Source organism: Bos javanicus, chromosome 7, assembly GCF_032452875.1.
Source record: "Bos javanicus breed banteng chromosome 7, ARS-OSU_banteng_1.0, whole genome shotgun sequence".
NCBI lineage: Eukaryota > Metazoa > Chordata > Mammalia > Artiodactyla > Bovidae > Bos > Bos javanicus.
The window spans coordinates 24,598,720-24,622,894 of NC_083874.1; the positions used below are offsets into that span (position 1 = coordinate 24,598,720).

Genomic DNA, 24,175 nt, shown 5'->3' on the forward strand with positions numbered 1-24,175 from the left:
GTTTATATAATTTTGTTTTAGGAGCCAAAATGAACACAGTCATAGACCTAAAGTCACTTGGTTTCCAGTTAGGTGAATCTTAGCTTCTTCATATTGCCAGTTGTCATCAGAACTGACACTTGAAAACATATTGTGATTTATAGTAGCAATAGGCAGTAGTTCTAAAATAAACCAGAGCATGTCAATTCGTAGTATCTCCTAATAGATTATACATATTCTAGTTTAAAACAGTACATTCTTAACCATTACTGTATTTTTAAGAGCACCACTTGAAGCAGCCTTCCTTAAAGGAGATCATGTTAAGAATCTTAGATTAAAAATCTCAATATTGGCTAGGAAGTTTCCATTGTATTTTTCTGTGAATATTATTAAATTTCTTATTTTTATCTAGAGTAGATTACCTTTTAGTCAATGAAATTTTTCTTGATCTTGTCAAGAGTAACCTTTTATTTCCAGAGAAATACAATTTAATAGAAATAATCTGGGGGCTTTAAAGTAGGAAACAAAGTATTTGAGGTTAAAAATATCACTGTTGAGTGAAAAATGAAGTCTATAAATTGCAAATTATATATCATAAATTCATTTTTCTTATTAGCATGAAATATAAAGGAGCCAATATTATCTCATAAAAATTAAAGAACAATTGAATATTTATATTAGAATAGTTAAATATAAATTCAATAAGCATTTTAATATTAAATAACTCAAGTTACCATAGTGTTTTAAATATCTATTCCTAAAATGTTTAAAAGAAAAATAACAGTCAAGATGATGATCCTTTTTGAGGAAAAAATATCCCATTATCTTTATTAATCTACTCATTCAACAAATATCTGTGGGTTGAACACCTACAATGTCTCTAGGAGGCACTGTTAACATGCTTAGGATTCAACAATGAAAAAACAGATAAAGATCTCCACCTGCATGGGGCTTATATGCTGGCATGGAGAGAAAGGTATTAATAAGATGATAAATTAGTAAAATATCTGATATAATAGAAATTAATAAGTGCATTGGGAAAAGAAAAAAAGCAAACCAAAGTAAGAGATATCAAGAGTGAAAGAACTGTATGTATGAAATCTTCATACTCATCAACTATTTTCCCATCACACCAGAATTTTTAAGATATTTTCAGCACAAAACAGATGCTAAGAATGCATTATCCATAGGTGACCTCTGACCCAAGACTTGTGATACAATAAACATTCCTTTAAATTGCAAAGTCCCTTGGAATTCCAATTGAATTACCTCTCACTGAGTTCTTCATATCCTATGTATCATGTGAAATGGTCATAAGAACAGTAAGTTCAAAAATTACTGAATATCTATAACTTCTGTTTTTCTGTGAGTCTTTTTCACACAAACAGTTGAGTTAAAATTTTATTATCATTGGAGAAGGAAATGGCAACCCACTCCAGTATTCTTGCCTAGGAAATCCCATGGACAGAGGAGTTTGGCGGGCTATAGTCCATGGGGTCGCAAACAGTCAGACACGACTTAGTTACTGAACTACAACAACACAGTTATCTATTTATACATTTATACTTTTATAAATTTCTAAGGCCTATGTGTATATATATGTCCACAGTCCCCCTTTTTTTTTCATTTTACAATTTAAAAACTCTGAGGGCAGACATGTTTTCTTATAATCCATTTAGTTACTAAACCTGAGACAACCTGAATTTATTTGCTGGTGAAATAAAGACCATTTTTTGTCCACCCCCACCCCCCAAAAATTTAGTATCATTTATTTCTCTGCTCAAAAAGTAAGGGAAATCATAAGACACTATCCAGTGCAAGGTTAAAGGGAAAAGATGAACCTTGCATTGGATAATACCTTATGATTATGACTTATAATGACATGAGTATAAGTTTTCTGATTTATGATTATGACTTATGACACATTAGTCAATTCTGGCAAATTTAGAATATCAGTAGATAGCCTCTAAGTCCATCCATGTTGTTGGAAATGGCAAGATTCAGTTCTTTTTTATGGCTTAGTAATATGACACTTCATGGGAAACAGATGGGGAAACAGTGGAAACAGTGTCTGACTTTATTTTTGGGGGGCTCCAAAATCACTGCAGATGGGACTGCAGCCATGAAATTAAAAGACGCTTACTCCTTGGAAGGAAAGTTATGACCAACCTAGATAGCATATTGAAAAGCAGAGACATTACTTTGCCAACAAAGGTCTGTCTAGTCAAGGCTATGGTTTTTCCAGTGGTCATGTATGGATGTGAGAGTTGGACTGTGAAGAAAGCTGAGCAATGAAGAAATGATGCTTTTGAACTGTGGTGTTGGAGAAGACTCTTGAGAGTCCCTTGGACTGCAAGGAAATCCAACCAGTCCATTCTAAAGGAGATCAGTCCTGGGTGTTTTTTGGAAGGAAGGATGCTAAAGCTGAAATTCCAGTACTTTGGCCACCTCATGCGAAGAGTTGACTCATTGGAAAAGACTCTGATGCTGGGAGGGATTGGGGGCAGGAGGAGAAGGGGACGACAGAGGATGAGATGGCTGGATGGCATCACTGACTTGATGGACGTGAGTCTGGGTGAACTCCGGGAGCTGGTGATGGACAGGGAGGCCTGGCGTGCTGCGATTCATGGGGTGGCAAAGAGTCTGACACGACTGAGCGACTGAACTAAATATGGCATTGCATATATAAACACCATATTTTATCAATTCATCCGCTGATGGATGCTTAGGTTGCTTCCATATCTTAGCAACTGCAAATAATGTTGCTATGAACATTGAGGTGCCTCTATCTTAAATGCTTTCTTTGGATAACTATCCAGGAGTAAAACAACTGGCTCATATGGATCATATTTTTAATATTTTGAGGAAACCCCATACTGTTTTCCATACTAGTTTCACCAATTTACATTTGAATCATCAGTGCAACCCTTTCTCAACATTCTCATAAACCCATCTTTTTGATAATAGCCATTCTAACAAGTATGAGAGGGTATTTCCTTGTGGCTTTGACTTGCATTTCCTCGATATTTAATGATGCCTGTTGGCTTTTTGTATGACTTCTTTGGAAAAATGTCTATTTGGGTATGATGCTCAGGTTTTAAATCAATTTTTTTTAATGTTGAGTTTTAAGAGTTCTTTGTATATTTTGGATAATAGCCTCTTAACAAATATATCATTTGGAAGTATCTTCTTGCATTGACTTTTCAAGTCTAAGTTATAAAGACTAAGTAAGCTTAATAAAATTAAATGTTTCTAATTATTTAATAATAGAAACATTTGGGAGAAGAAAAAAAAATCATGATTTTATTAGATAAGACACAAAGGATTTTAAGCTAGAGGTGTGTGTGTGTGTGTGTGTGTATGTGTGTGTGTGTTAGTCTCTCAGTTGTGTCAGTCTCTTCATGACTTCATAGTCTATAACCTTCCAGGTTCCTCTGTCCAGGGAATTCTCCTGACAAGAATGCTGGAGTGGATTTCCATTCCCTTCCTCAGGGGATCTTCCTGACTCAGAGATCAAACTCGGGTCTCCCACACTGCAGGCAGATTCTTTACCACCTGAGTCACCGAGAGGCTTGGCATCTCGTCAGATAAACAGCTGAAAATGTCACCTCTTCCCCCTTTACATCCACACCTCCAACTCTATCCACTCCAGATCTTTATATATTTTTGGCTTTAACTTTGCCTTCTTTTCCACTTAGATATAATAATCAAATAGGACAGTTATGAGGATGAACAGGTGATCAAAGTAGAAGACAATGGAGTGTAACAGGGCAGAAAGTTCTGTGCAGCTATGAAACTTAGGGTCTGCCTTTTGGAGTGAGGATCAAAATGATATCATTCTTGAGAACTTAGTCACAGGAATACATGTTCACCACACTATGTCACTTTTAACTTCACAGTAAATGCATGTGAGATTAACTTGTCAACTCAAGTTAAAAATATGTGTTTTGGTGTTTTTTTTTTTTTGCCAAAATCATGAGTTTTAATTATCTTTATATTTAAGAATTTCTTAAAACAAACAAACAAACAAACAAAAACATGATACACTCTTGGCCAAACAGCAAAGGCCTTCATTGTCTTGAACATGAAGTACAGAAAGTTTAAGTCTACTATATCCTCTACATCCTGTGTCCAGATTAGCAAGGAATTCCAGACGTACAATATTAGTTCTTTGGAATTGTACAGGGCAGGAAACTGAGGATAGAAACAAGAATTGAATTTGACTGAGTAAAGACAGTAAGAAATGTGGTGCTCTCCTTTTGTATCTCCTGAAACTAGAGATGTCTGTTAAGAGAAAGGCACAATCTTGGCTCAGATACAGGTTCTGGGTAGTTTTGGAAGTGAAGCGAAGTGAAGTGAGTCACTCAACCATGCCCAACTCTTTGTGACCCCATGGACTTTACAGTCCATGGCATTCTCCAGGCCAGAATACTGGAATGGATAGCCTTTCCTTTCTCCAGGGGATCTTCCCAACCCAGGGATTGAATCCAGGTCTCTTGCACTGCAGACAGATTCTTTACTAGCTGAGCCACAAGGGAAGCCCAAGAATACTGGAGTGAGTAGCCTATCCCTTCTCCAGCAGATCTTCCCGACCCAGGAATCGAACCAGGGGTCTCCTGCATTGCAGGTATATTTTTTACCAACTGAGCTATTAGGGAAGCCCTTCCCAGCATCAGGATCTTCTCCAGTGAGTTGTCTCTTTGTATCAGATGGCCAAAGTATTGGAGCTTCAGCTTCAGCATCAGTCCTTCCAGTGAATATTCCGAGTCGATTTCCTTTAGGATTGACCGGTTGGATCTCCTTACAGTCCAAGGGACTCTCAAGAGTCTTCTCCATCACCATCACAGTTCAGAAGCATCAATTTTTTGGCATTCAGTCTTCTTTGTGGTCCAACTCTCACATCTGTACTTGACTACTAGAAAAACCATAGGTAGCTTTGGGTACCACTGCAAATGGAATCAGTTGCACCTCTCTCACTGTTTCCATGGCAACTTGTACCTTTATAGAGTCATTCTGTTGTGCCTCATGGCTAGTTCTTCTTGACCCTTCTACTAAAGCGTACTCAGCTTGAGCTCAAAGGAGTCAAAATTGAGAGGGAGATACACACACGTGTAGCCTCCCCACATTACCATCATGGTACTTATCAGAATCGTACTTTTTTTAAAATCAAGGATGAATGTACATCCCCACATCATAATTGCCAAAAGTTGTAGTTTACCTTGTGGTTCCCTTTTGGTGGTGTCTATTTTATGAGTTTTCTATGTAAATTTCATGTATCTTAAATTCCATATATCCATCATTATAATACCACATATATGGTGGTTCAGTGGGTAAAGAATCTGCCTGCAATGGAGGAGACACGGGTTCGATCCCTGGATTGGGAAGATCCCCTGGAGAAGGGCATGGAAACCCTCTCCAATATTCTTGCCTGAAAAATCCCATGGACAGAGGAGCCTGGTGGGCTACAGTCCATGGAGACGCACAGAGTTGGACACAAATGAATGATTAAGGACACACGTAATACCATACAGAGTATTTTCACAGCTCTGAAAATCCTCTGGTGCCAGAATGAAGACTATTTCTGGGATATCTGCACCCACCCAGTACCACAGCTTTCTCCAGGCAGCTCTTTACAGTTTTAGGAGAGATTAAATGTGTTTTCTGACGTAAAGAAGGAGGTAGAACAATATGTGTGTGCGCATCAATATATTTGCTCTATAGGGGCATTTAATGAAAACTATTTTATTTTGTTCTTTTCACTTCTATGCTCTATGCTTGCACACTGAGCTTGGGCCATTCTGGGGTTCTTTGGGGATCTTGGCTTTCACCTCCATTTTGGTTTCCTTATTGTCTGTCTGTATCACTAGCAGACTTCCACGTATGTACTTTCAGATTTGCAGAAAATTGTTACTAAATCTCCATGATCAGCTATAATTTTCTTCACTTTCAAAACTTCATTCATTGTTGTGTTCCTTTATTATCTCAGGAAGGAGAGAGAAAGGCATCTGAGCATGAGTGAGCACCAAGGAACTCCCTTTTAAATCATAACTTCCTTCTGCTGATCTCAGGCTAGCCTGTGAGCCTCACGTTTCCACAGTTCCTTTCCTGTTGACCCACCCACGGTCAGTGTTTTCACACGCAGCGGTTTCTTGATGGTAGCAGAGAGGGGGTCAGATTCTTGGTTTCACACTTGGCCCTGAAACTATCTGATGCACTGCTTCAGGAGAGTTGCTTCCAGCAAGTGCCTGAGCCAGGACACAATCAAGATTATTACCATTGTCTACCTTACAGAGAGACCGGAGAGTGACTTCATGCGTTTTCAGTGCCAAAGCATTTCTAAAATGGTCTTCAGATTTTAAAAGAACCTTCTCTGTTGTAAAACCCATAAGCAGACACAGGAAAATGCCAGCAAGCAGAGGTAAACTGAGCACATTCCAATGTTCCATCAACACATCTTGAAAATTCTTCATCCTCACTGGTGAGTGATTCCTGAACAACATCCAGAATGCTAGGCTTACGGGCCAGCAAGGAAGAAAAACAGCAATATAACTTTCTAAATCCTGCCCCTTGGTAGAACTTATCTTCAGTGTTGATTTCATTATGATTTCTTTTTTTCTACCTCTCTGACTAAATGAGAACTTGATGAATCATTGCATAATTAAATAATCATGAAACAGCGGGATGTATACCCTGGGCATTCTCAATGGGTGGGATGTGTTTTCACTTCATTTGGTTCAGAGAGGAAAGGTGACTCAAAAGGGAAATTTTTTCTTCTCCATACATTTTTTTTTTTTTTTTAAAAACACATGCTACATGTGTAAGAAACGAGTTGCCAGTCCAGGTTCGATGCACGATACTGGATGCTTGGGGCTAGTGCACTGGGACGACCCAGAGGGATGGTATGGGGAGGGAGGAGGGAGGAGGGTTCAGGATGGGAAACACATGTATACCTGTGGCGGATTCATTTTGATATTTGGCAAAACTAATACAACTATGTAAAGTTTAAAAATAAAATAAAATTAAAAAAAAATAAAATAAAAATTGAAATGTAAAAAAAAAAACATGCTACAGACATAGAGAGAAATAAAGGGTTTACTCCACGAACATCAACATATACCTTAATTTTTTTAAGTGTTTAGAAACAATTAACAAAAAAAGTCCAACCTTTAAACATCCCTTTATGTCTTTCCAGGATTTGGAATAACTAAATGAATCATTTCCTTCCAGGTCTGGTCTCTGTCTCTGGCAGAGAAACCAAAGGACTATTATGGGAGGGCTTGGTTATTGTTTTTTTTATTAGTCTCAGAAAATTAGTCAAAAAGCCAAAATACACTGATTTAATTCCCATGAGGATATGGGACACATGTCCTCACAGACATACACACAGACACACACACACGATCTAAAACTTTTTGTATTTTTTCAGTAGTTAATAATTTCAGGTAAAAAGCCCAGAATCCTATTATTCTTCATAAAATAGTTTTTAAGCACTGGAAAGTGTACAGACAGGGTGCTCAAACCATTCTTGTCCCTTTTCCCTTCATGTGTCTCTCACTTCCACGACCAATGCATTGTGGGGTTCAGGTATTAAGAACCATGAAGGTAAACCGTGCGATGTGTCTGTGATTGGAGTCTCTGCCCTCTACATATGTTACCATCCACACTAATATGACCTTACCCGCAATGTCTGTCCTTTTAAGCCTTCAGAGTTTAGCTTATTTCAATGTTCAGAGAGGCTTACTATGGCCATCTGCAAACTTAAATAATACATGAGACCATATCTGACGTGAATTCTGAAAAGGCCCTGCTCTTTTCATGCTACTTCATCTGGAGATGTGCCTGCTTGGTTTTAAAAATTATCTTTGTGGCAGTTATTTATAACAAATGTCTTCCCTTTCTCCACTTTGAGTTTTAAGAGCTATTATGGGTAGAAATTTGTTGATTTCTGAAGACAAATTACCAGCACTGCTTCCTCACACTGCCCTCATTTCCCTTCTATTAAACTGATTTATAAAACCGTGTGTTTCCCTGGTAGCTTACTTTTACCAAAACCATTTAAATTCTTTACTGATTAATAAGAAGCAGGACCAGAAATTAGCAACATGAGGATAGAAATTACAAAATCGTCTGGTTCTAAAATTTTCCCTACAAAATAGAATAAAAGGGTATTTTTTTTTTTTTAATTAAAGGGAGACTTAGGAATGGCACTAAGGTGTAAGATCAGCAGGATGAATGAGTCTGATGTACCCTGACTCCATGGATCAAAAAGGCCTGAATTTCTTGTCATATTTTCGGTTGAAAAAATTCCTGATATACATGAGTCCAACAGGGGAGCAAGTTGCCAAGATAGCTCTTTTCTTTAGAAGAATAGAAACTCCTTTTTACCTTTGGTGGTTTAGAAGTGGTTCTTCTTTCTTGGATAAAAGACCACAGAGACTTTATCCTATATGTAAACTTGGTCTGCAAATTTCTGCTAGTTCTTGTAAAAACTAGAAAAGTTATTTTTGTGGGCATTCTGCTAAAATCACTCCAAAATAATCGTATCATTGGTTCACGAATTGGTCCCCCAATAGGGAGGGCAAGGAGACACCTATCCAGATTGGTAGGTGGCTGTTCTAATAAGCAACTTAGGAAGCTTGCTTGTGCAACCGCTAACCCACCAGGATCTTTAAAGTTTCTATAAAGACCTTACCTGGTTTCCCCTGGAGGGTCTCCCCATCTTACTCTCTCATGGTTACCTCCTAGTGACAAGGCCCCCTACAGGACCAGCGGGTGCAAGATTTCCTAGCTTCAGCTCTCTGATCCACTCAACTGGTGGTCACATCCTCCTCAATGGCCTCCTCCAATGCACTTGCTATTTGTGCTAAGCTGACTTGTTAGCAACCTGTATTTCCAAGATTTCTATCAGAGCACATCTCGTTCTGACAACTGTGAATGGTTTCTGTGATCTGCCTGATTGTACATCCGTGGTCCTTGGCAGAAAGGCAGCTTTGTCCATCATACACATGCCCCATATGAAATTATTCCAGACATGTTTACTGTCTACACATTCAATGAATATAGTTTATTTTAGTAACAGAGCTCCAGAAAGGGAGCAAGGAAGAAGGGTTTTGATCTGGGTCCCGCACCTGTAGGTGAAAGCTAGGATGACACCTCACCTCCCTAAATTTGTTTCCTCCACAGTAAAATACAAGTACTGACTCAATACCTTCTCTTTCTTAGTTTAAATACCATGGAAGTTTTTCATCACAAAGGGTAAAATGTGTCCTCCTTGGTACATATGACTGAGTGCTAAAATATAATCCCTTTAAGCCCCACTACTGATGTCATACGAATTCGTAAGCGTTATTACCAGAGTATCTGTTCTACCTCATGGTGGCTGGAACTCCCTCTTCCCAAGATGTCTAGTTACTTCTGGACTTCTTTTCCACTAAGGCCTGTGGTCCAACAGTGTATCTTTTGGAAGGAGAGAAATTACATTAAGTATTTACCTTCACTTCAGAAACCATTGCCTATGAATATTGTGGGCTATCAAATTTGGCCTATAATTTGAAGACTTTCCTTTTCATTCTTTCAAGCAATTTATTTTAAGTTTAAAAAATTACATCAACTGATCAGATTTGTAAAAAAAAAAAAAAAACCCACACATCACACTGACTGACAATTTGAGACTATTCCCAACATCAAGATGGCAAAACCAATACAATATTGTAAAGTAATTAGCCTCCAATTAAAATAAATTAAATTAAAAAAAGAAAATGAATCCTATCTGACAATAAAATAAAAGTGAAACAAAAAATAAAAATAAAAAAAAATAAAATTTCAAAAAAAAGGTGTCAGGTGAAAAAAAAAAATTCCAGAGTGGTAAATCCTATTAATTTTAAGTACTTGTTAAATAGTGGAAATATTTGTGTTTGTATGTAATTGTTTTCATCTAGATACTGGCTTTAATTAAATAATTCTCAAATTTCAGGACAAGATGGAAGTTCACTTATTTCCAATAAAGGCAATCTTTACAGTAGTTCAGGTTAGAGACCCAGGAACATTGCCATTCAACAAGAGGCAAAACTGTCAAGAGCAAAAAGGAAAGTGTTTCTACTCATACAAAACCTATGTCTTTAGCTGATTCAATTAACTTCTCAAACCCTCAGTTTTCACATCTGTCAAGTGGGGATATTATTAAATTCCATTCATACATAATTATTGAGGGGATGAAATGTGAGCTGAGAACAATTAGACATGTGTTACACTCTGTAAAAATCCAAGGGCTGTAGTTAAAGCATACAGTTAAGATCTGGGATGAGAATCAGTGACATAGTTTTGATCCCATTTAAGGCAAATCATCTACCCATCTGGGCCTCAGATTCATCATCTATAAAAGAGAGAGCTACATTCAACAATGTAATTTTTCTATCAACGATGGAATCTTATGACTGAACAACTGCAAGCTGGGTAAACTTATCTGATAAATGTGTGAGGCTGGGGGAAATGAGTGAAATGAGTCTCACACAGCCTGCCAAAGGCAGAACTTAATCCAGTGGGCCAACCAACATGCTAGGCTCTCAATTAAAAACATATTTAAAAACTTGTTAAAAGGGGCTTTCTCTTCCATTGCTCTTTCATCAATAAAACTTCATAATAAAGCAAACAAAACTCTTTGAGGAATAAGAAACACAAAGTACATCAATCTGTGATGAGTTTACAAAACCAATCTCTAGTGTTTCATTACCCAGTACAGCTGTTTTCTTGCTTTTTCATCCCAGCACATTTTTTCAACATGATACGTATGTCTCCACTGTCCTGTGTCTCCATGACACAAGACAATAAACACAATTTGGCACAATAATTTAAACAGTCCATGCAAAACCCACTACTTGAAAGTAACCTCTATTTTTATAGCAAATTACAGGAAATATGGGGATGTTTATATGTCTGTGTGTGTGTGTGTATATATATATATATATATATGCACACACATATTATTTACTCGTGAATTTATAAAAATTTATATAAATTCATATTCATCTGTTTAATTTGCTTTAAGAAACTCTTAAGGGAAAACAGCACAAACATTTACTCAGAGACACATTTTAGCATCTATGATTAGGATGGTATTTTTATGACTAACAGATTAACAAAATACTAAGTAATATCTAAGGTCAAGGTGCTTTCACAGGGCGAAAGAAAACTATCAGGGATTCTGATTTCTGGGCAAACCCCTTAAGGCCCTGACAAATGAACTCCTGCTAACATTTAACATCCTTCCTGAATTGCATTTAGTGGATGAAAAGTTCTGTGCTAACCTCCCAGGAGGAAGTCGAACATCTACTTCTATCTGAGAACTTAATGTCAGCAGCTAAGAAAGGTAAATTTGAGAGCATATCACTGAGCACTTGGCGGCCCTAGTACCAGAGGACAGCAGACATGGACAAGTCCCTAAACAGAGGGGTCAGGAAGCAGGGGTAAGGGGCCACTCACAATTCGAGTCTACTTCACGATTTAATCCCATGTTAGGTCATGACCATGTGGTTCGATTCTGGGTCAGGAAGATCTGCTGGAGAAGACATACCCACTCCACTACCCACTCCAGTATTCTTGGGCTTCCCTTGTGGCTCAGCTGGTAAAGAATCTGCCTGCAATGTGGGAGACCTGGGTTCCATCCCTGGGTTGCGAAGATCCCCTGGAGAAGGGAAAGGCTACTCACTACAGTATCCTGGCCTGGAGAATTCCATGGACTGTATAGTCCACAGGGTCGCAAAAGTTGGACACGACTGAGCCACTTTCACTTTCTCACTTTCATGCTTTAAGTGTCACCACTTAAGGAGATTTCAGATCCATATTTTAAATTGTCAACTAAAGATCATTTGCATACATATATTTAGGAATCTTTCCACACTGACAGATTTTAACTTTTGTGTATTCATCTTGATGCAGAATACAAAGAAAATTTTCTTTGCTACTGAAAAGCCAAAAATTCTCTTTTGCAGTAATACTTCCAATTGAAAGACATTTTCAGAGAATAATATAACAGTCCCTCAGGTTAGTATTTGTCAAACAAAGGTATTTGGAAGCCTATTAAGTCTGAAAGATGTTTCCCCTTGAGCATGGAGAGCTCAAGTTTGATTTGACAAAGACATAACTAGGAAGTCCTACAAAGAACACAACTGTTGATGCTGAAGGTGACCTTGCCATTTCAATTTAGTCTGAATTAGATTCAGGAAAAAACAGAAACAACCCTCTGCAGGTAGACCTTCAAGAAATGTTCAGCATAAAATTGTGCAGAAGACTTAGAATGCCTTCTATTACTACTTCTACTACAGTAATGGGACACCAGAGAGTTAGGCTAAGAAGCTAAGTTTCTTTGGAGACAATCTGACAGCCTTACTGGGATATAAGCTTCAAGATCCCTGGCACTTACTCTGTGTTTCCCAGTATGTGGCTACTGCCATCAGAATCACTGGAGACAACTTAACAAAAAAAAAAACCCACAAAGGCCTGGCCCAGGCACAGACTTACTAAATCACAATTTGTTGGTCAGGAGTCTGAAAATACGATTTATATTAAGCTCCCCAGGTCATTCTGATGTACAAAGAGATTAAGAGCTACCACTCAGTTTTAAAAGATACTTAGAAAGGATCACCTATTCCTGCATAATCCCATTTCTTCCTCCTCACTATAGCTAAGATATAGGATATATTGAAAATGGCAACAAGGTTAGATACAACTCAGGACTATGCAATGATCCAGGGGTATCAGTGGTGAAAAAAAATGTCTCCATAGCTTCTTCATTCATTTTCTCATTCTTGAGATTCTCAAAACTCTTCACTGTCAGAAGTTTGGGAAAATGCGGGGAGCTGCCCGTGAGACCGGGGTCCTTTGTCCAAAGGACACAGCTCTGGGAGCTGCCTCAGTCCTTGAGGGTTTGCTTGCAAACATAGCTCTCTGTCCTGCCACCCCAGAGATTAGGCGCTTATTTACTGCAGGCACCTGGAGTTCTGTGCAAACTTCTCACGCACAGAGAAATGTTATCTGGTGTAAGAAATAATAACAGGGTGCCATTCCCATGCTCTCAAGATTTCTTGTGACTGTTTGTAAGATGTATAGGTCAACCAAGAAAAAATGTCAACTGTCTTGTCTTTCTCATGCTTTTCTGTATAAATATGAGATGCTGAATAAAGTTGGTGTCAGACTGCGTCCCTTCGTGGAGACGTGTCTGAACCTCTCGACCCCATCTTTGTTGTAGTCTCTTGCTTTAGTTTCTTTCTTAGCCCCGCCGTGCACGTTCTCGGGACCTGATCGAGTTTGCCGGCTGGCACCAGCAGGAAAATGATGTTTAGAAAGTCTAATATCAGCTTGACAATGATGCTTGGTAATAAAGTTAATATATAGTCATACTCTTATATTCAGCTAAGGCCTCTGTGGCCCAATTCAATATACAACATCTCAAAACACTTAAGACAGCAGAAAGCTGTTTAAAGTATATGAACCTGGAGATCCAACCAGATCATTCTAAAGGAGATCAGCCCTGGGTGTTCTTTGGAAGGAATGATGCTGAAGCTGAAACTCCAGTACTTTGGCCACCTCATGCGAAGAGTTCACTCACTGGAAAAGACTCTGATGCTGGGAGGGATTGGGGGCAGGAGGAGAAGGGAACGACAGAGGATAAGATGGCTGGATGGCATCACCAACTCGATGGACGTGAGTTTGAGTGAACTCCGCGAGTTGGTGATGGGACAGGGAGGCCTGGCGTGCTGCAATTCATGGGGTTGCAAAGAGTCAGACACGACTGAGTGACTGAAGTGAACTGAAGATACTTAAAAAGAACAAACGTTCACCTTTTAACTAGAATAAATCAGGTAACCTATATTTCTGATAAAGTATATTCACTGGAGAAGTATATAAACAAAATATATTTTGTAAAAACTATAAAACTAAAAAACTAACTATAAAAGCAAATTTATTAAATAGCCTCAAGTAGAATGTAAATTCTAGAAGCAGAAAATTTTGCTTTAGTCTTTGCTGTATATACAGTTCTTTGACTAGGTTCTGGCACTCAAATTGGCTATTTAGTATTTAATATGGTTGAAAAGAAAATGGTAACTATTGATATTTTCACAAATATCCATCTATGTCTCTTTTCCCATAAGCAACAAATATCCATTTATTTATGTATCCCTCACTGTTTCACTCCCTAGAACTTACTAGAATTTAAAGAACATGTCTATACATATATTTTTTAATTTACCATCTACCCTCTGAAAATGTAATTGTAGGTAACTTTTGTACGTAATTATGTAATTTGTATGTAATTGTATGTAATTTTTGCTAATTACATACAAAGCTGTACCAGATTGTCTGTGTGTGTGCTTGCTTTTCCAAGTACTGTGCACAGTAGTAACTCCCTATTTTCACTTACATTTTTATGGTGATTTTTCATGCTGTGATAATTTGCATTCTTTTTTGGTAAACACCTGGCAATTTCCTATTTGCCCATATTCCTAATATGAAAGAAAGAGCTGCCAGTTTAAACAACTGCTAACAAGTCTCTACATTAAAAAGTGTTAAGTTCTTTTCAAGTATATGTTGCAGAATTTTCCCAAGTTGATGTTTGCTTTTTAATACTACAGAGTTTTGTCCAACATAAGAGTTCACTTATTTTGTGGTCACATTTTTTGGTATTTTACAATTTTTATCAATGCTGAGATAAGCTTAATCAAACATGCCTGTCTGCTCATTAGGTATAGGGGATCATTAAAGTTCAATTTGGTGAAGTGGTCTTTAGTTTGGGAAATGTGACCTGACTTACGGTATCAACTTGAATAAATGAATAAAGTTATGCTGTAACTTCTAAATTATGAGAAATCTGTGAAGAGTTGGTCATGTGTTGAGTTGATAATTAACAAAAGAAGTACAAGTGATAAGCGTGCATATTTGGAATACTTTTTACAATGTGGTCCTTAAATAATCTTATCATCATTCTCTCTTCCTGAAGATTGAAAGGTACGCTTCGAAAATAATCATTCATCCTCTGGCCTTAGTGGGCATCTTTTCGAGCTTCCCTTGTTGATGGATATTCTCAGCCTCTGATTCTGACACAATGGGTGACCTTTCCATGTAAGCCCACACTTCTTTGTCTTTTAACTTCCAAGTATGCTTCCTTGAGAGACCACAAACAGTGTAATCAGAGGTTATAGCTATAACCTTACATTTCCCTGAACCCTTGACTGTCCTCGTTTTAGGAATGGCAGTAAAATCGGTTATCATAAGAATGCAACTGAATTCAGTTCAATTTTCTTTTTAAAGTACAAAAGAATTATCTCTGTGTTGCTCTGAAAATGACCTAGAAAAAGGTCCAATTCAGGATAGTGAAAATTCAGTTAGGTTTTAATATTAATATTTAGGTGAAATAATGCATGTAAGTGAATAATTTGTTATAAAATTTGAACTATCTCAGAATATTACTTCTAAATTTCATATAAAGTTGGTTTTTAATAATCTGAGCTCACAGAAATCACTAGAAATCACTGGGAAGAAATGCACCACTGTATCATGACTTTGTCCAAAGCTTTTAATCTGGTTAAATTTACCATGTTTCCTAGCATTCCCTAAACTGATGCGGTGGCTACTTCAATCTTTTTAAAAAGGAGCATTTCTGAATGGCTAAACTTAAAGCAGCAGGAATTATGGATAAGTCTCACTTTTGAATTCTTAGATTAATTAGAAATTCCCTCATGAATAGACAAGAGCCTTAAGGTACGGTAATTTCAAAACCGTACCCTCAGAATCCTTCTGCCACGTAGAACATACACATTCATACAAACCAATGTTGAAAAGTTAAAATCTGCAGAGAGGAGGATGGCTAGAGACAGAACACAAACAGAAGAAAGAAAAATGAGCTCTGCTGGCCCTGTTTTAGTCAGATGTTTGACTATTTACAATAAAGGGAAGTAAAAAGGTCAGAAAGCACCACCAAATACCGACAATTAGGTCTGCAAAACTCTGAGCAGAGCCTCAGAGCTTTCCTGAAGTCTCTGTGTCTCCTCCCCACGACTGCCTCATCCAGGCCTCACTGCTTCCACAGGGCAGAGGGAAGCACAGAATCCAAATATTCCAATTACGCATTTATACCGAACACAGACAAGTAGTGTAAAATCCTATTGGGAGTTTGTATCAAATACTTTACACTTCTTACTGCTAAATAGAGTAGGCACACCAATTACAAATGATTTTCTGATTTATAAATTTGCATTTTGCTAAAACAGTAATGAGCCCTCATTTTTCATACCTCCGATCAGCTTTTCTGTATGTGAGGCCACCAGCTCTTTGAGCTTTGGTTACCAAATAAACAACATCCCCTCAAAGCTCTGAGGGAAAATCAACAGCCTTGATCTGGCCTCGTTAGGAAGACATGAAAGCCTGCTGAACGCATCACTGGCGAGGAGATGAGTCTGCATTTCGGTATCTCATCCATAAATGAAATTGGATGAGTTCATTTCTAAGGTTGCATGTACTGAAAACTTCTTTAATTTCTAATTAAGCATTCACTATTTCTCAGTGTATTTCACCATGTAGGTTTATAACAATCCCATTAAAAAATGCATGTCTTTCCACAAACAAGAAAAGAACAGAGAGCCAGGGGGAAAATAGAAACCTGTTATTAAAACAGACTCTGAACGGAATGTTGAAAATGCTGGATCTCCTTCCACTTGAGCAATTACCCTTTTCTTCAAATGGTATCTAGATTACATGATCCATTTGTATAAAATGAAAGCTGGGATACCATCATAATTTAAGCCCCAGAAGAGCAGGGACTTCACTTTTCTGTAAATGAAGACTTATATGGAAGATAAATAATGAACATGAAGAGATGAGTGGCTCTGGACGAAGCCGTGTTAAGAGCCTTATTCCCACATCATACCCCAAGGGGGCGCCATACAGCTTCCAATTCAGGTGTTCGCTGACTAGGCTCTAAGCGTGCTTGCCCTGAGGCATAGATGTTTTCAGTCCTCTGAGCAGTCAAGCATTTCAGTATGTTGCCTCTCCTGGACTGATTTTACTGGTTTACCCTGAAGTACTTTAGAAATGTTAGTTTTTATTTGTACTGTGATAGAAAGATTGAAAACCACTTAGCACATAACAAACTAGCCAGTTAAACTTGAGCAACAGGTGTGACCTGTTGCCGCTGACAGAACCTCAGTATGGATCTTAAAGTACATGTGATTGTAGGACCAGCCACCTGAACTTGCCAGCCAGCCTGCCCCACAAGGCCGAATAAACTGAAGTGCTCAATTCAATTGCTTACTTTTCCCAGGGAGGTAAAAAAACAAAACAACAACAAAAAAACCCTTAATTTTCACAGAACATCATTTGGCTTATTGGAGTACTTCTGGTTCTTTTTAATAAGAAAGGTAGCTACTTTTCTATTTTGTGACTGGAAGGCATGCAACTAGTTCATTAAGGGGGGTGGCGGTGGAAACATCATAATTTGGGTAGAAGTAATAGAAACTGGAGACAAGGTCTTTGATACACACCACTTGAGCTGGGTATCTTTCATCAGAAGACCTGCCCTGTCAGATCAGACTTTCAGAAGTTTCAGATTAGACTATTCAGAGTTGAGACTGTGCTAAGTACTTTACAAACATTATATGAAGTTCTCATAAGTAAAATATATATATTTTAGACACTGAAAAAATTGGAGTTCACAGGACTAAGTGACAAAATTCAATTTATTCCAGGTGACCTCTAAGTCATAACATATAAGACACCTGGTTGGTTGATCCATTCCAATTGCTTACTGTGGGCCTCCAACTAAAAGTGCATACACATACCCTTCCCCATCAGAATTCTAAGCTCTGTGAAAGTACAGTAAATGTAGATGCAAGGTCCCCAGACGACTTTGCTGTGTAGACTGATAACCAAAGTAAAGAGCTGCCTGTTTACCAACTAGGGCAGACTAATTCTTAAGTCCATCTTCAAGCATTCATGCATGTTCAGATGCTCGATCATGATCAATTCTGCATGATCCCATGGACTGTAGCCCGCCAAGCTCCTCTGTCCATGGGATTTCCCAGGCTAAGAATACTGGAGTGAGTTATTATTTCCTCTCCCAGAGGATCTTCCGACCCAGAGATCAAACCCACATCTCTTGAGTCTCCTGCATTGCAGGTGGATTCTTTACCAAGAATGGCAGCTTAATATTAATAATCAGAATCAGACCTAGTTATAACAGCTAACAGTTTTGGAAGCAGGCAGAATTCTCCCACTTTCTTTTTCAATATTATCATCAGATGACTCCATACAAGAAAGATGTATTGGGTGAAGAGAGTTTCCTAGAATTTCAAAATTAAAAACAAACTGAGTGACAGGAGTTATTTTTCCCCCACTCTGGAGGCATATTAGATTCACTATGGGACAATTTTTAAAAATAATGATTCTAGGATTTTAATCAGAGATCAGTTAAATCAGAATTTCCAATGACAGGCCTGAATATCAGTATCATTTTAAACTCCCTGATGATTTTAATGCAGAGCTATGATTTAAGAACCCCTGTCCTTAAGGCTTTAGAGTGAAGTTCAACCTGTCATCTGACTATTAGGCAATGCTCCTCTAACTTTAGCCTGCATAGAACCACCTGGGAATTCTGGTAAATCACAGATTATGTTCTGGTAGTACCAGCATGAGACTTGAGAGCCTCTATTTCCCATACGTATGATGGTGACGATTTGAGGGGCTCATTGAGTAGCGAAGTCTTAGAGCACTTGGTTCTCAAACTTGGCTGCACATGTACCAGGCCTACCGGTCCCATTTTATTTACTTATATTGCCTACCCCATCCCATGGGCAATCAGGTTTGAGCACTCTGGGTTACAAAATGCCTACTGCACGCTGACTCCAGGTCACCTGGCACAACTCGCAGCACCCGAGCAGAGTTGTCTTGAATCAATACATAAAACAAGTAATTGGCCTACTCAACTGTGCTGGTGTATTGTGAGCTGTCCTTCCCCATGGCTGGTATTTAGGAATATTCAAAGCCACAAAGTGAAGTGGGAGAGCCCATTAAAATAGGGTTCATTCATTCTAACTCCCAGCTGCAGATTCTTAACCTGTCAGTGTAAGGATAATAGGAATAACCTGACAAGGTTATGAGTATTAGTTAAGTCACAGCATCTAAGTACCTGGCTTTTATTGGGCTTCCCTGGTAGCTCAGTTGGTAAAGAATCCACCCGCAATGCAGGAGACCTGGGTTCGATCCCTGGGTTGGGATAGGCCCCCCTGGAGAAGGGAAAGGCTACCCACTCCAGTATGCTGGCCTGGAGAAGTCCATGACTGTATAGTCCATGGGGTCCCAAAGAGTTGGACATGACTGAATGACTGTTACTTCACTTTTCAAGCTGCTATTCTTACACATTTTGTACCTATGCCCTTCACAGGTGTGGGGCATGCCCAGTGCAAAGTTGGGCAGCTCTTTTTAGACAGCTAGACTAAGCTCCTTCCAGGGACAATGAAGCTTGGAGTAAAATGCCCTAACTTGTTAAAGGCCAGAAAATATTACAAGTATTAAACCAAACCGTAATATATATCATGACATATTACAATGCAATTATATCTTTTGGACTTCTCTGGTGGCTCAGTGGTAAAGAGACAATGCGGGAGACACGGGTTTGATCCTGGTCCAGGAAGATCCCCTGGAGAAGGAAATGGCAACCCATTCCAGTATTCTTGCCTGGGAAATCCCATGGACAGAGGGGCCTGGCAGGCTACAGTCCATGGGGTTGCAAAAAGTCGGACACGACTTAGTGACTGAGCAACAACAACAATTTTATCTATTAAACCAAACCAACCAACCCAAAGCCAAAGAAACAAATCGTACCAGAAAGAATGAAAATAAAAAGGCTGGAGGCTCTGGACTTAAATCCCATCTGGGGAGAATTAGTCTTCCAGCATTCCCTAGTTGTGTTCAGGACTTCATCTCTGTACTAACCACCCTGTGTGGCCTGTTTATTCTCTCACTAAACTGCATTCCTTCAGAACAACAGCTCTCTCTTCTCGGGACATTCCCCCACAGGGAGGCTTTCACAGGGTAGGTATTCAATAAAGCAGTACCGAAAGAACAGATAAAATAAACCCATATGTACTCACTCCAGAAAACTCTTGGTAGCCACGGTTTGCTTGCATTCTATTTCTTACGTGTTAAAATACTTCAAAACCTATTGGCTGGTCAATCAGTGACAGAAAAGGTTTCACCAGATGCTGTTAATATAAATAAACCCTATGCACCGGAACGTTTTTCCACATTCCAAGTAGCCAAAAACTCAACTGTACAGAGTTTTGTGTACAATTTACATTTTAACAGTGATTGTATGATTAATTTTTCCAGAACTATTTTGCTATTTTGCAAGTTAAGGTGGATTCAAATCATTTAACATCATCCCAAGAATCACTTATAAATTTAGTAGCTCTTCCAATAGAGTAGAATTTTTCAAGGGGTCAAGAGTAGATGCTTAACCTATTTTTGAGAAGTTTCAACCATCCAAGCTGATCTTAATACTCTTCAGCAAAATTTGTGAATTCACAGAATCTACTCCAATATCTAAAATAAAAATCTATGCAGTGTTTCACAAAACTGAGCGACAAGCTCTCATTCATTTGTTCTTTTAAAAAAAAATTCTCAACCAATGCATTCAATCTAAAGTCTCTAAGCTGGTCCAGACATCCCATAAAGATGATCTTTTTTTTTTTTTTTAATGAATGCTCTTATGCCTTATTACAATCACTGGATTTCTCTTTTATGTTTGTCAAAGAAAAAGAAAACGAGGTTAACATTTAATGGTCATGCCTTTATAATTGTGTTTGCATTTTCTAAGATGTGTCCTTTAAAATTATAAAGGGCATCCTTGACTGAACCAATACAATGGTTCAACTTCTCTCCTAAGAATCCATTTAACACTTGAGGGCAATCAACCATACTGTGTTTCTGTGGCTTGGATTTGTAAAACTTCTGAGGCTCCTTTAGGCAACCTGGTCAGTCTTATTTTAAATGAAGGTTTCCAGGAAAGCATAACACTAACATCTAGATGAAAGGGTAGATGTTTTTGGTTATCTCATCCAACTTCATTTCCTATACAGGAGAACCTAGAGTTGTCTCAGAAAGGCTTGTGGAAAGCTGCCACAGAGAGCGAAGACAAGGACCACAACCCCATCCCACCACCCTCTCCATTAAATCCATCACACCTGTCTGCTGGGAGGTAGGTACACCCTCCTTGGAGCGCTTGTACTCCTCCAGGTCTGGCTGGCTGTGCCACATCTTCAAGGCACCCAGACGGCTTCTCAGCCTTGTTTGTGCAGCCAGTAACCTCGACTAATGAGGCTTAACAGCTCTTTTTGGACAAAGAGCAGGCTTGCTTACTGTCTGCTATAAAAGTTCAGTGTAAATCCACTGAGTGCATGGAATTCATCTGGCACCTCCTGCATCACCTCGGGAAACTGAAGCGCAAAGAGAACCAAAGCAAGTATGCTACTGATCACACTGGTCTGTCTCTGAGCCAGGAATGCCATGTCTTCTGGAGCATCCGTGAAATAGGAGCACTCTTATTTACTAGCTTTTAAGAAATGTACAATCAAATCCCAAGCTTGACACTAATTTTAGCTTGAAAATTCAAGTTTACAGTTATTATAGCAAATTATTTAATTAGATTTATTCAGAACATCTGAGATTGGTCAATACAGAAAGAAAATAAGGATCTGACAATATATATGCATTCCCATTCCTCTAAAAAGTTTTATGCTAATTTTGGCCCTAATCATGTCACCAAAGACTTTTTTCTCAAAGCTAACTAAAATATTCAGGTATTTACGAGGCAGATTTCGTTTTAGCTAAGTACAGTCATTTTGTAAGTAAAATATGCATCAAGTAGTATGTCAAAGTAATATTCACCACAGATATATTAAGCTTCTATTTATCTCTGAAAAATCTGAATACAGAGGTTGAGTGAGTTGACAAAATTTCTAAGGAAATTACTTTTTTGAATGCACAGCTAGATCAATTTAGTTAATATTTAAAGGAAGATTAAAGAGAGCAAGATGGTTGGCATATAATGGAACTCTTTCTCCTCTTTCTCAATGAACTCTCTAAAGAAATAAATATTTTAAAATATTTAGTCTTCAACAAAAGCTATTTATAGCAAACAGCATAGATAAAGTTGTCTGTATACATTAAAACAACATCAATAACTTGGGAATAAAGAATTCCCATTTGCACCCATGCTTCCTGCATCACCATGACTTGCTCAGAGAGGCTTCCCTAGCATGACACCTGGCTCTCAGACTACAAGAGGGAATAGTTATGTAGTAGTTACATAGTAACTTACGTAGTAAGTAGTAGTTACGACACTAAAATCTGCATTTTAAAGTCTCAGCCTTCTCACTTCCAACCAAATTGGATGACCTTGGGCAAGTTACTTATTCAGTTAGTTCTTCAGTAACATCATCGGGTTGTTAATGAGGAATGAGTTAACAGATATTGACGATGTAGATACCTGGCACATTTCCTAGTATGATGGACACTCAAATGTTAAATGTGATTCACTTTAAAAATCTGAAGTATAGAATGCAGACCCTTACCCATGGTGTAGTTCCGTCCAATCTCTTCATCATACACATAAGACACTTGCCCCAAGTGTTAAACCTTTTAAGAATGAAGCTGGGTCTGCCATTTCAAAGCTTTCCATTATACAACATACTATTATGTAAATATCCAAATACATGTGTTTATGCCTTTATGTTTTAAATGTGTTCTCCAGTATTTAAAGGAAATCCTCCATTCTTCTCTTTCCTGCCAACATGTCCAACCTTTTTTAATATGGAAAGAAAGATATATGATAGACACACACAGAGAACATTACATCTAAACCATGCTGTCTATCTGCAGGAATGAATTGTTGAAATCCAACATGGACCTCATAGGACAAAGAATATTTAAGTTTTGCCAAATTCCCCAAAAGCAAAAAAGCACTTACTGTATATGAACGGTATAACCAAAAAGATGCTAACATTTGAGTAACAGCTAACAGTTTACACCTGCCTTCTTTGTATGTTTCTGTATTCTTTCCAACGTCTTAATTTCTTGGAAAAATCCCCACATTTCCAACACTTACAAAGCATTCCACATTTTTAGTTGGGGCTGCCAAACAGGCTATTTTGTGAAAGCACAATATGCATTTTCCAGAAGCCCAATTCAAAGCCGCATGTATCCAAAATACATTAACAATGAGTATTTGTGTATTAACCATAGGTTCTGAGACACATCACTTTTCATTTCTTCCATTTACTGTCTCAAGTGGGAGGAACAATTTAACAAGAAAACAGCTGCGAAAACAATGAACAAATCTGAAGCCAAGGGACTTTTACAGCTGAGTAGTGAAATATACTGTGCAACTAACAATTATATCAAGAAATGAAGCCTCATATATGACAGGTATGCTCTAAGAAATATGCACTATTTTCTGCAATGAAAAATACAAAAAGCTAACCGTACAATGGAAAATGCTATATAATTAACACAACGGACATACACTTTCCCTCCCACCCCACTATTCTGGAAACAAACTAATAGAAGCTAATGGGAATGTAGAGATTTATATTTATTCTCTTGAAATTTCCACTTAGATCCTTCCTCTTTTTCCTTCATATAAACATGATTGCAAATCAAACAAACGCAAAAACAACAAAAAAACAAGTATATTAGTTTTCTACTGCTGGATAACAAAATATGCCTAATTTAGCAGCTTAAAACAAGAGAAGCTTATTAACTCACAGTTCTGTAGGAGTCCTGGCACAGCATGGGAGCCATCTCTGAGACTCAGAGTCTCACTAGGCAGAAATCAAGATGTAGGGGTCTTGCCTGCATTCTTACTTGGGGTCTGAGGAAAAACTTGCTTGCAAATTCACTCAGGTTGTTTGCCAAACTGGGTCCTTGTGCTTGTACAACAGAGGTCCCCGATTCCTTGCTGGTCTCCCCAGTCCTTGGCTTTGTAATCAGCAATAGAGAATCTCCCTCCACTGGAATCCCTCTCACATGCTGAATCGCTTTTGCCAGGAACAGTCCAACCCCTTTTACAAGCTCACCTGATTCAATCAAGAACACAAAGGCAGTCTCCCTACCTTAAGGTGAACTGATTTGAAACCTTAATTACTTGAGC

General features: G+C 38.3%; 1 long non-coding RNA gene across 1 annotated transcript; it reads left to right on the forward strand.

The window, feature by feature from the left end:
- Positions 1 to 954: 954 nt before the first annotated feature.
- LOC133250977 (uncharacterized) lies at positions 955 to 23,724 on the forward strand. The gene is made up of 4 exons (XR_009737466.1): positions 955 to 1,301; positions 14,972 to 15,093; positions 21,105 to 21,223; positions 23,315 to 23,724. It is a non-coding gene; the product is annotated as an uncharacterized LOC133250977 (long non-coding RNA).
- The last annotated feature ends 451 nt before the right edge of the window (positions 23,725 to 24,175 follow it).